Genomic DNA, 14,174 nt, shown 5'->3' with positions numbered 1-14,174 from the left:
AAAAATTAACACCTTCCTTCCATTATTGAAATATTAAATGCATAAAGTTAATTTATTATCTTAATGAAGTATATTAAATTCCACCATAAACTCGAAAATACCTGCAAGAAATAGGTTAATATAATTTTTGTTTGTGCAAAACGAACTGAAATTTACTATAATAGCTTCACTCATTCAAGATTATAGCGATAATTAAATATGAAACCAATAAATATTAATTTGCATTTCCCTTTACAACAATAATAATGGAAATATGAATTAATGGAGTAACTTACGTGTACCGGTACTTGTAGTGTATGCTTACGTAGTTAACAAAGTGGGATGAGGTTAAGCAATAATAATCACACCAGATTTGGAAATAAAACGTGATCAATAAATTTTATTGTAACAGACTTTTTCTACGTCTCTAGTAAAGAAAGCAATAAAATAACAACAAAATTAACAGTTATAATTAAAAACATATCCTTTGAAAAAAAAAGTAGGCCTAAGCAATAATAATCCCACCAGAATTGAAAATAAAACGTGATCAATAAATTTCATTAAAATAAACTTAATTTTTCTACGTCTTTAGTAAAATAACACATAAAAATAATAACAAAATTAATACCTACAATTAAAAATATATCTTCTGAAAAAAAAAGTAGACCTAACCTTTATTTCTCTGGAAATTTAGCAGCCTAAGTGACAGAACTTTAACCGGTATCTAATGTCCTTTCGGTTAGACTGAAACATTTCATTGTGAAATTTAAGGATATAATGTATTCTAACAGTCACAAAGAACTTCAAAATTAAGAGTTTTGTTTCTGCACAGCATTCTTGTGGAAACCCGGGAACCTTTCTGAATCTTTCAGAAATCGGAAAAAGGATAACTCTGGCCTCTTTCTCTTACTGTTGCTACAATTTATAGCACTACAAACGTCTCCTCCTTGTCTCATATTATTATTCCAATTATTATATTTTAGCCATTAACATTTTCATTACAACCAATAACGAACATTTCACAAGCATCAATGTGAAATACGCAACGAGCTAGCACTTGAGGGAAATACGACATAGTCCAAAGTCGACCGTGGACAGTCTATTGTTTTTAGTTGCTAACCGCTTGGAGCGCTTTATCACGAGATTTGCAAAAAAAACACCTTAAGCTTCGCGACTGTATATAGTAGACTGTGGTATGGTCTAGATCGTGAAAGAACAAATGAAGTTCTTTAACGAATGCAACACCCTTAAGGGGCAATGCTGCAATTCTTGCTACAATTTTTCTCGAATGGTGCCCAGAAAAACGTCAAAAGTTACCACAACTTAAATAAACATATATAACCAGGAAAAAAATGAACTCGAAAATCGACAGAAAAGTTCGTTGTATCGCAGACGATAGCAACCGCCGTATTGACATTGTGTTGTGCATTATTGGTAGTAGGGGGGAGCCGAAAGTCTACGTAACTGCCGTTCTCTTCGAATCTTCTCATATAGGTAATCATGGGAAGTTAATGCTGAAAAACAAAATGTCTACGAGTCAAACTGTTCATTATTACCAGGATAAATACAAATAATACTGAAATATATTAATCTAGTTTCAGTTATAGATCTCCCCTTTTGTGCAAGAGGTATCATATCAAAATATTTTATGAATGGCGGGAAAATATAAATTTCAAGAACTCTCTAGTGACAGAGATAGTGACAAGTACAATCAAGTGTATCTGTGGCGATGCTAAGAAATCATTTATTGGAGATATACACTGTTATTAATTAAGAAAATGATCTATTTATATTTATTACAATGTTTTATCTTATAGGGTACATGCATCAGGTAAATACAATAAATATTAGTACCATATAATGCTAGTAACACTTAAAATAACAATAAAATTTATCAAATATCATACAAACATTTTCACTTTATTTTTAAACTTAAGAATGTGTAAATTGCTTAGGTCTGGATTATTTTTCAATACTGAATTGTTTAGTCTACAACACTTACAGCACACTGCGCATGTGCAGTAAATAAGAGCCCCTGTATATATTCTACTTCTGGGCAGTCGTACGAAAGTGTTGCCTACGTACAATTGGATTTCCATGAAGACTCGCTCCAAATTTTAATTTCGTATCTGTACAACAAAACAAGAAACCATGGATATTGACGTGTAAATTTATTATAAATGTTTCGTAAGGCATATTTTTGAACACCAGACTTTATCATTGGTCAAAATCGTTTAAAATATACCATATTATTGTACCTGAGCCGTAAAATATTACCATGCCAACTGAAACGTCATGACTTCTAATATGACGACATAACTTGTGCTATAAAATTGATAAATATTATTGCACGGCAAAAATCTATACTAATAATAAATCTGTAGCCAAAATTTTTCTGGTAATTTTCGATTTTCCAAAAATAATTGGTGTTAACATATATAATTAACCATCCTGAAACCGAAAATCGCTTTTTTGAAATGTTTCTTTGTATGTCTGTCTATCTGGAAGTTTGTTACATTTTCACGCGATAATGGCTGAACGGATTTCGATGAAAATTGGAATATAAATTAAGTTCGTTGTAACTTAGATTTTAGGCTATATGGTTTTCAAAATACGTTATTTAAAAGTGGGGTTATAACGGGGCCTGAATCAAATAAATCGAAATATCTCGCTTATTATTGATTTTTGTGAAAAATGTTACATAACAAAAGTTTCTTTAAATATGATTTCTGATAAGTTTTATTCTTTGAAAAATTTTGATAGGACTGATATTTAATGAGATAAATGAGTTTTAAAATTAAAATAACTGCCATCTAAGGCGGTGTATTGAAATAAAAAACAAATGACATCGTCTATAAGGGGCCTTGGACACAACAATCGAAAGCTATGAAACATAGCCTACAGACAATGTTTCTGTGTTTGTATGAAGCTAAATTAACCGATTTGTATAATTAATTATTATTTCATCATTGGAAAGTGTAGTTTCTCTAGACGGACATAATGCTATAACGTTATTACAGTAACTTCTGAGTGAATTGAGGACAGGTAAGATTAAAATAGCTTCTTATGCACAGAAAACTTGATAGGCTATTCTGTATATTTATTTCCTGTATTTCTTAAACTAATGTTTATGAACATATTCATTTTTATCTCAGAGAATTAACGAACACCGAGAGTGTATTGATTCAGTATGCAGTAATAGTACGTTAGCTTAGCAATCTATTATTGTATAATTCAAATTTTAACTATGTTCAATTGAATCGTGTTAAAATACATAAAATATATATGCAATAAATGCAATGCAAAAAAATTGGGTAATGAGCCAAGCAGATTATGTTGCGCTGTTGTAAAAGTTGTTCCTCCTGAGAGTCAAGAGCTCCCACAACAAATTAAAAACTTTCTAATTCGAGTACATCTGTTATCAACACACTTTTTACATAATTTAATATAATATAATATAATATAATATAATATAATATAATATAATATAATATAATATAATATAATATAAACATAATAATAAATCTGTAGCCAAAATTTTTCTGTTAATTTTCGTTTTTCCAAAAATAATTGGTAATAACAATTAAGAAACATGTTAAAGGAATTGTCATTGCACCAAATGAGTGGTCTCTGGATCAAAATGATCGAATTTTAATATTTTAAATACAATTTAAATTAAGTAACGTATTAAAAGATTTATCCTTCTATCAAACACGAATGTTCCCTGGATCAAATGTCCTATTTTAATTATGTAATTACTTTATATTTATTTCTAACGGGTGCAGCGGAGCGCACGGGTACGGCTAGTTTCATAATAAGTTAATAGGCCTATAGGCCAAACCTGCATAAACAGCGCTCAACGAGCGCGCGCGCTCCTTCGGAGAGGGAGAGCTGTGTTTACCGCTCGCCGAAACGGAGAGGAAGATACGTCAGAATGACATAGACTTGCTAGAGGTAAAGGAGAGGGAAACGACCACTCAGTTATCTAGTGGAGTGCAGTGTGTAGGCCTATTCTCAGTAACTGTTTCACGTTGCTTACCTACTGCTACAGTACAGTATGGAGGAATCTAAAAGACGGAACATAACATTTAACATTTAACTATATACAGCTCAAACTTATAGATCTTCAATGTGACCTAAGGGCTAAAGATCGTTTGAATAATACTACTAGCCTGTTTGAGTTTTACAAGACTAAACATTAGCAATAATATCCACGACTACACAGGCTGGCTGTGAAAATGATTGCTATGTTTGGCTCAACATTTATGTTTGTGAGCAACTATTTTCTATAATCAACATTAATAAAGGCAGGCATCGAACATCTGTAACTGATGTTTCATTACGATCAGTAGGCTACTGTTCCTTTCAGCTGCCAACAGCATAAAACCTCGCTTTGATGTACTGATAAATAAAAATATAACCAAATGATATTGTACATTTAAGTAGCTATATAATTTCTGTAAAATAAATATTTCTTTATTAATTAATAATAGTCCAAAATAGATTTGCAAACACTGAACGGGAATTCATTTCATAAACACTCGTACTAGTACTTTCTTTTATGTATATTTTGTACGAGATCACCACTTCTTCCAGTCCACCCTATACAGAGCGCAGCTAATATCTGCATTCCGCTCACGAGCTGTAAGACGGCTCGGAGAGAGCGTATAGGCCAACATCTTGTTGTCATAGTAACCCATTCTTCATAGACCATGATAATATACTACCCATCGTTACAAATTTGGTATGTTATTTCTTTGTCAGATGTTTTATAATGCTGTCGTATAATAGTACATTATGCAACGAGCCTATAATGAAGGTAATTAAGAAGTGAGTATGGATATTTATGAAACGAGCGCAAGCGAGTTTCATAATTTTCATACGAGCTTCTTAATTACCATTATAGGCGAGTTTCATACGACTTTTTATGCTCGACCATATTTCTAACTTGATATTATTAATTTTCTTTGTATCTGACCTTGACCAATGTCCCGTATGTTGTGAGATGTTGGCAGACGCGAAAGTATTGATTTTTTCCGAGGAACAGATGTCCACATCGACCTTGCTAGGCCATAAGAACCTACAGAGATAACATTGAAATTAAATTAGACATTGAAAAACGAGATGACAAATTGAATTTATTTGAATATTATTTACAATTAACGCTAATTATTATAGTAACAGAACATAACCTTCTGCGACAGTATTGGATTTCCAGCCTCCGTGACTTTTCGCTAATTCTCTTTCGATTGCATATCCGAGAATAATCGATACTTGCGGTTTTATAACGGTAGAAAGCTGACCTGTCATTGGCTGAACAGTTGTAACCTGAGTCGTCATTGGCTGAAAGACCTGACCTTTAATGAGTAGGTGTACTTTAATGACATGCATTAAAGGTCTGCTACCAGGTGTATAATTACTACATTTCGGGATGGTCGAGCATAAAATAGAGTATTAAACACGTTTATAATGTTATAGAGTTATTGTATTCGTCAAATTTAGGAAACTAGCTTCGCTCATTTCTAAACAGTCACTCATGCAGTAAAGTATAAAAACGTGTTACATAATATACAGTACTATTAATTTCTTAACGTCATTTATCACTTTAGCTTATGTCATAAATCATAATTTGTTTAAGTTGTTTCTTGTGTTATATTAACTACCGTCTCTATTGTATTCTGATGTCATTTTCTTTGCCTGATTTAAGTGTTAGTACAGTATCACACATTTCACGAAAGGGAATTCCCCTCAACACCATAATTCTGCGAATTTTAGTTAAAAATACTTCAGAACAAACTCAAGACACGAGATAAGTGTTATCGCGTTATGAAACCAATGCACTTTTAATAATAGAGAAAAGGAAGTGATGGGGAAGGATGTTCACTTCCCGGTAAGCATTATAAAACACATACCGGCATCTAGAATTCACACCGCGAATCATCATTTACGACTATGGCGAAAATTCTCCGAAGTCTTCTGAAAAGGAAAATTTTCCGTAATATTTTTATGCTTAGTCACGACGCTAAGCTGAAAGCCTAAACTTGCTTCATAATTGTTTTGTTACATCAGGTTTAACACTCTTAATCACAGGTGTGAGAAATATTGTAGGATTTGAAATAATGGGCGGATTGATTCCATAGGCTAAACCAGTGATGTCAAAGCAAGCGCATTTTCCTGACCTTGACGTCGTGCGCGGGCATCAAGCGCTAGGTATGGAAAGAGGAAGGGTTGTGTATATGAATAAGCAGCCTGTTGGATTCAGAAAACAGTGGTGCACAAACTTCAAACGGAACGTGAAATTTTATGTCGTTATTTTATATGGCTATTTGCTGTTTGATATTATCTATATTGTCTGTAAAACAAAAGTACTAAAACCAGTTTCTTAATATTGCAGTTAATAACGTAATAATGAAACATCATTAATAAAGAAAGTGATATCCCAAAGAAAGAGATTATAACGTAATAATGAAACATCATTCATAAAGAAAGTGATATCCCAAAGAAAGAGATTATAACGTAATAATGAAACATCATTTGTAAAGAAAGTGATATCCCAAAGAAAGAGATTATAACGTAATAATGAAACATCATTCATAAAGAAAGTGATATCCCAAAGAAAGAGATTATAACGTAATAATGAAACATCATTTGTAAAGAAAGTGATATCCCAAAGAAAGAGATTATAACGTAATAATGAAACATCATTTATAAAGAAAGTGATATCCCAAAGAAAGAGATTATAACGTAATAATGAAACATCATTTATAAAGAAAGTGATATCCCAAAGAAAGAGATTATAACGTAATAAAGAAACATCATTTATAAAGAAAGTGATATCCCAAAGAAAGAGATTATAACGTAATAATGAAACATCATTTATAAAGAAAGTGATATCCCAAAGAAAGAGATTATAACGTAATAATGAAACATCATTTATAAAGAAAGTGATATCCCAAAGAAATAGATTATAACGTAATAATGAAACATCATTTATAAAGAAAGTGATATCCCAAAGAAAGAGATTATAACGTAATAAAGAAACATCATTTATAAAGAAAGTGATATCCCAAAGAAAGAGATTATAACGTAATAATGAAACATCATTTATAAAGAAAGTGATATCCCAAAGAAAGAGATTATAACGTAATAATGAAACATCATTTATAAAGAAAGTGATATCCCAAAGAAATAGATTATAACGTAATAATGAAACATCATTTATAAAGAAAGTGATATCCCAAAGAAAGAGATTATAACGTAATAAAGAAACATCATTTATAAAGAAAGTGATATCCCAAAGAAAGAGATTATAACGTAATAATGAAACATCATTTATAAAGAAAGTGATATCCCAAAGAAAGAGATTATAACGTAATAATGAAACATTATTTATAAAGAAAGTGATATCCCAAAGAAAGAGATTATAACGTAATAATGAAACATCATTCATAAAGAAAGTGATATCCCAAAGAAAGAGATTATAACGTAATAAAGAAGCATCATTCATAAAGAAAGTGATATCCCAAAGAAAGAGATTATAACGTAATAATGAAACATTATTTATAAAGAAAGTGATATCCCAAAGAAAGAGATTATAACGTAATAATGAAACATCATTTATAAAGAAAGTGATATCCCAAAGAAAGAGATTATAACGTAATAATGAAACATCAATTATAAAGAAAGTGATATCCCAAAGAAAGAGATTATAACGTAATAAAGAAACATCATTTATAAAGAAAGTGATATCCCAAAGAAAGAGATTATAACGTAATAATGAAACATCATTTATAAAGAAAGTGATATCCCAAAGAAAGAGATTATAACGTAATAATGAAACATCATTTATAAAGAAAGTGATATCCCAAAGAAAGAGATTATAACGTAATAATGAAACATCATTTATAAAGAAAGTGATATCCCAAAGAAAGAGATTATAACGTAATAATGAAACATCATTTATAAAGAAAGTGATATCCCAAAGAAAGAGATTATAACGTAATAATGAAACATCATTTATAAAGAAAGTGATATCCCAAAGAAAGAGATTATAACGTAATAATGAAACATCATTTATAAAGAAAGTGATATCCCAAAGAAAGAGATTATAACGTAATAATGAAACATCATTTATAAAGAAAGTGATATCCCAAAGAAAGAGATTATAACGTAATAATGAAACATCATTTATAAAGAAAGTGATATCCCAAAGAAAGAGATTATAACGTAATAATGAAGCATCATTCATAAAGAAAGTGATATCCCAAAGAAAGAGATTATAACGTAACAATGAAACATCATTCATAAAGAAAGTGATATCCCAAAGAAAGAGATTATAACGTAATAATGAAGCATCATTCATAAAGAAAGTGATATCCCAAAGAAAGAGATTATAACGTAACAATGAAACATCATTCATAAAGAAAGTGATATCCCAAAGAAAGAGATTATAACGTAATAATGAAACATAATTTATAAAGAAAGTGATATCCCAAAGAAAGAGATTATAACGTAATAATGAAACATAATTTATAAAGAAAGTGATATTCCAAAGAAAGAGATTATAACGTAATAATGAAACATCATTTATAAAGAAAGTGATATCCCAAAGAAAGAGATTAAGTAGGACATGGTAAGTTGGAATTTATATTGATGGTATCTTTAGCCTTACAAAAGTAATCAATAAACTAATCAAAACAATATTACAGTACAAAGCCAAGTTACCTAGGTACTGTATCTGTTTTAAGTGTAACTAATATTACATAACAAAACTCTTATCGCATTATGCTTTTAAGGTGATATTTGTGAGCAACTTTCTATCATCAGAATTTTAAATTATTTTCTCGAAATCTGCTGAAGCTATAGAGCTGACATTTTTACAACACATGGGCACGTATCTTTTGCTTATGATGTAACAGTAGTTGCTTTGTTAATTCATTTCCTTACAAACAATTTCCATGCGAATATTTTCAAAATTTTCAATACACTATCTTCACTATACGGTATATTAGATTTACGAAAACATTCTGTAAGGCTACTAAATAAATAGGCCTATACCTGAAAATTTCACTTTTCTATACGAAAAGTTGAGAAAATATTTCATTTGAACAAAAAAATCAAACTTGTGAAAAATGAGCATTAAAATTAAAACTTACATTCTTATAATGCACTTATACTTCTCAGGCAAATCTAAAAATTACCATGGATACAGTTTTAATAAGTTCTCTTCCCTTTATCTATTGAATCAGTGCTTGCCATCCCTGAATATAGCTCGACCAAGCGGCATATACCACCTCTTTCGTCTGTCTCTTTCCTTTCCGCTGTAAAGCGCTCAGGCTCTCCTGGGCTCTAAAGCGCGCGCTTGCTCCTGTGGGCATCAATTGACATGCCTGGTATAGGCTAAACAGTTAATACACAGAGGACATTATAGCATACCAGTTATTTAAACGTACAATGCTGGTAAAATTCATGTTTTGGGAATAATAAGTTAATTAAGTAGTAAAATATCGCTGCAATCAAAAAGTATTGGGAATAAATATGAATAAGGCACAAAAAAAAGTTTCTTTCCCAGGCAGGATTCGAACCACGAAAGTCTTAGTTACCAGTCTATCGTGCTCTGGAGTGAACAAGGCTCTGAAATCAGCTACAAGCGTCGGTCCGGTTTATTTGCCAATACTGTACCTATATAATTTAGTAAATAACAAAATATTTGTCCTTTTATTTTATTTTAAGTGTTAGCAAGTCTTTTGTTTCACAATTTTTATTGATTCTAATTAACGTCAACAATCGCTTACGATTTAAGTACAACTAGTGGCTTGTGCAGCAAATGCTGCAAACTAAGTTCATTAGACGTTCAAATAAACATTTTTCAGATTTATTTTCAATGAAGAATACCAGACATTCTGAAAGTTATTTGCTTCCATAACAATGAAAGATACTCTCTCTCTCGAGCCAATACTGAAGAGAACCACGCATATAAATATCTACACCACACCTCCATTAAATATATGAAAAAGACCCAACCTCACTTGATTAATAACTATAAAAATATTTGATTTTTAATAATATTATTATCTTACGTAAGTTTTATAACTTTCAGTAACATATACTATATATACTATATAGCCACCACTCAGTAAAATATAGAAATCAAAATATAATTTAAGTTATTCTCTACATCTACTTATATAACCCCAAAACGTTTCACTTTCATATCATCAATATAGCATTAATATGTATAATTAATGAAAAATAGTCACATCATGGCATTAACTACAATAATATTTCATTTCTAATGGTAATAATGTCATCAAACCACCTCACGTTTTGTAGTTTTTAATATCCAATACACAGCTGTACCAAGAAAATTACACATCACAGAATCGAACCTGTATATTATTTTTAGTAAGTTAAGTTTTTAATTACCAATTTAATTTGAGCTCTAAATATGTCAGCATTCTTGCAGATCATGGCCTTCGTGTAATATTGTTTGTGCGAGATCGTGAGTATTTGCTTGTTTTCCGCACAGAACCAATACGCGGTAAGTGTGAAATACCACATTCAGTATTCCCAACGTAACACACATAACAATTTCCCTCTTCTTACCGCTTAAGCGCGACATTCATTTTACTGCTTTAGGCTTTTAACATATTATTTTTAGAGACGTTTAACATAGTAATAATTATAAATTGGAAACTTACCACTGCAATTTCACCTAAATTGCAATGCTAATTATTGTTTTTAAATATTTGCAAAAATTAAGGAAGCCGTAAAAAAATCAACAAGATTCCAGATGCGGATGTTATTACTGCAATATGTTATATAAATAATATTGTTAAAATATTAAAATGAAAAAATAAATCATTACATAACCTTACCGTTTGTTTTAAGTTCGCATTTAATGACTGGGGAAAAAAAGACAGACGTATATCACGGCCTGCTGGAGTATAGTAAACACATAACACATTTTATAGCAGCAATGTTGAAGAGAGATATTTTGGTTTTCCCCAAGGAGGAAAACATAACGTGAGGCAGATATAAAACACTGCGGACGAAGGATTAGGGAAACAACTGGTAGTGTCTGAGGTCAGGAGCATAGACAAGACTAATGGAGGAAATGCAAGAGAAGACATGAGAAGAACGAGTGTAGGAAGGAAGCGACTACCAGATATTAGTGATTGTGAGGACAGAATAGATAGGGCGTTGGAGAGGTTATAGCGAAGAAGAAGAGTGCTAAAAAGTGAGTGCAGAAAAGTTGGGGGTGGCAAAAGTGTAAGAAAAGGAACAGAGAAGAAAGTGTTAGTGTAAGAAGATAGGGTAAGAGTGTAATAAGATAAACTATCAAACAATGAATACAATGATATCTGAACAAATGTGAAGTGGAATGAGAGAGAAATTGGAAGTGTAATTTAAGTGAATTAGATATTTGATGTTTTTCAATGTTTTAGATTGGGAGTAGTAGCAGGGGCACTATAACTGTAGGAGTATTATCGAAATAAATATATGGATAGGGGTAATAAAATAGGAAATTTAGGAATGGAAGGGAAACAGTCTAGGTAGGAGGCAGAGAATAGAAGAGGATAGAGGGTAAGGACATATAGCAATTCAGTCATAATAGAACATTAGAAAGCAATCAAGAAATTCTCGGCAAAGAATACCTTAATAGAAAAGAGTTATATGTATTAAAGGGATGGTGGATCGAAAAACAGAAATGTGAAGGTCCACCATAACTGTGAATTGTAAAGTTGAATGACAAATAAATATCAATATCAATATCAATTTTGGTTTTCCGAAGTTGCCGCCATTAAACAGAAACCAACATGGAGATTTCATTGCAACTAATTAGAAATTCGTCTTTCAGGTATGTAATAAACGATCTTCGCACAAAATAATGTACGATACACGAGCGGTATGTTTGTTTTCATGTTCTCGGAAATTAAAAAAGCTCAACTACGTTTCGCTTTTTCAATCTTTTCCTCGAACATGAAAACGTCAACATACCGCTCTTGTAACGTATATTACTATTACTGTAGTGTGTGTTTTGTTTTATTCTGAAATGCAATTAGCTAGTTCTCAAAACTGACGACAGATGGATTTTGGAAAATAGGAAATTATGTTGAAAAATTGACATTTCAATGAAACCTACTATTTTTCTGAAAAACTTTGGGTTCCAAGCTTCAAAACGAGGGGTCATTTATTAAAATTCGTTCGGCCTTTTTCCCGTAATTTCCATTACCAGTTCAAATTATTGTATATAGATAAGTAGGTACCGTGATCCGGTTCAGAAAGCCAGCTTCAACGCTGACCTCACGTTACCCACGTAGTCTATTGTTGGATGATCATTGACCTCTGCTAAGGTCTACTGGACGTGAGGCCAGCATTCGGTTGGCAGGCTCGCTGTTGCGCCCCTAACTGAATTCTTAATTCATTATGATACTGAACATTCTTTCCGGAATGTTGTTGTTCGATCGCGATGGAAATCCGTAACTGTTTTGTTGCATTGCAGGATGTTTGTCTGGCAGGATGTGTGGGGACAGTGGATAAGGAAGAGAGCTTCTTTGTCACGTATGCAAATCTCTTTCCTGTTTCATACGGAAGGAAGGGTTAAGCCGCGACTTGGTCTGTGGCTATGATAGCTCTAGCCGCATCTGTGGTTACAGTGTTAAAGCGCTGGTTTTCCATCCAGACGGCCCTCGTTGGATCCCCGGTCAGATCCCCGATCAGAATTTCCTAAAATTATCTGATCATCTGTGTAAACCAGCGGTGGCGAAAATGTGATCGTGCGCCGAGCCACTGTGTAACTTGCAACGTGCATAGCACCTATGGAGGGAGGCGGACACCCGAAGGGGAAGTGAAGCAACTGTCTGACTTATTAACGGATTTTCATTTTCCTTACGTCAAGCACTTAAATATAATTTTATACAGTAAAAGGCTACAAACTAATGTTTAGTACGTGTAACGAAGAAAGAAATGAACAATATCACAACCTAAAATTAACTGTTTTCAGAATGTACCTGCGACAGAGTTTCAAAATCAGGAATTATGTCACTTACTGCCAGTCGTAGTTGATCACGAAAGTATTTGTCTGTCAGTCGTGATCTAAATTTGGTTTTTACTATTTTCACTGTTGAAAATAATTTTTCACAAACGTAATAAGTTGTAGCGAACATGGCTTCAACAGAGCAAGCGAAAGAACGAAGCTTCGGATATTTATTTTTTGGCAAAGATTCGAAAGTTCAACATTTGTCAAGTCCTTACATCTAGCTTTCATTTAACGTCACATAGTAAATCTGTGAGTTCAAATTGAAGAGCTAACCGCATTATTCGTACATCTGCTGAAAAAGGGTCGACCTACAGAGATGATGATGATGATAATGATGATGATAACAACAATAACACTTAACCTTTTAATGTTTCATGAGTAACATGTAGTATAATGCCGTTTTATGTTATACAACCGTTTTCCTCGTAATACTTGTGAACAAATCATACATTTAATATTCTCATCATATTGACAGCAAAAAAATGCGTCCTCCCATCCTACTTGGAACTTTCGTACATGGTTTCAAGAGAGACATATGCCACTCGCAGGTCAGAGACAAATACAAATGGAACGGAGTTTGACTCCAGTGAGTGAGAGGGTGGGGGTTAGCAGAGGTTAGAAGCAAGCGAAATGCACATCTATCACTGCGAGCCACAATGTCTCGCGAGTCACGTTCTCGCTACGGCTGGTGTAAAGTAATGTGTTAAATGGGAAGTTGTTGCATCCACGTCTGCTTTAATCGATGTTGGATTCATTCCAATTTTACGAAATATTTAATGACAACACGAAGCTAGATACTTTCCATTTTTGCCAATCTGTTCGGCGCACTAACTTCAAAATTAAACTACACAAGATGTAGTCAACAGAAAATTATGTTCTTTCGTGCTTGAACTAATGTAAAACTGCCGCTAACAATGGCGGCATTGTTGACACATTTTCATTGCCATCTATGCGTCAGACCACGAACTTTTCAAACGCACTTCGTACTGCCAAGTTTACATTTCATCTGCCCAGGTTAAAATGTCTGTGCTCACAGCGGAAAGCAGTCTGTGCTTCAGATTGCTTACAGCATCGTCGTCGTCATCCTCATCCTCATCATCATCATCATCATCATCATCATCATCATCATCCTCATCATCATCATCATCATCCT

General features: G+C 32.6%; 1 protein-coding gene across 1 annotated transcript in view; it reads right to left on the bottom strand.

Annotated features, from left to right (window-relative positions):
- LOC138713913 (protein Wnt-4-like) overlaps nucleotides 1-14,174 on the bottom strand; it is a 456,699-nt gene that overhangs the window by 119,409 nt on the left and 323,116 nt on the right. The gene's annotated exons all lie outside the window — the stretch shown is intronic.

The sequence above is a fragment of the Periplaneta americana genome, chromosome 14 (assembly GCF_040183065.1).
Source record: "Periplaneta americana isolate PAMFEO1 chromosome 14, P.americana_PAMFEO1_priV1, whole genome shotgun sequence".
In the NCBI taxonomy this organism is placed as follows: domain Eukaryota; kingdom Metazoa; phylum Arthropoda; class Insecta; order Blattodea; family Blattidae; genus Periplaneta; species Periplaneta americana.
This window is presented reverse-complemented; position numbering and strand designations above follow the sequence as displayed.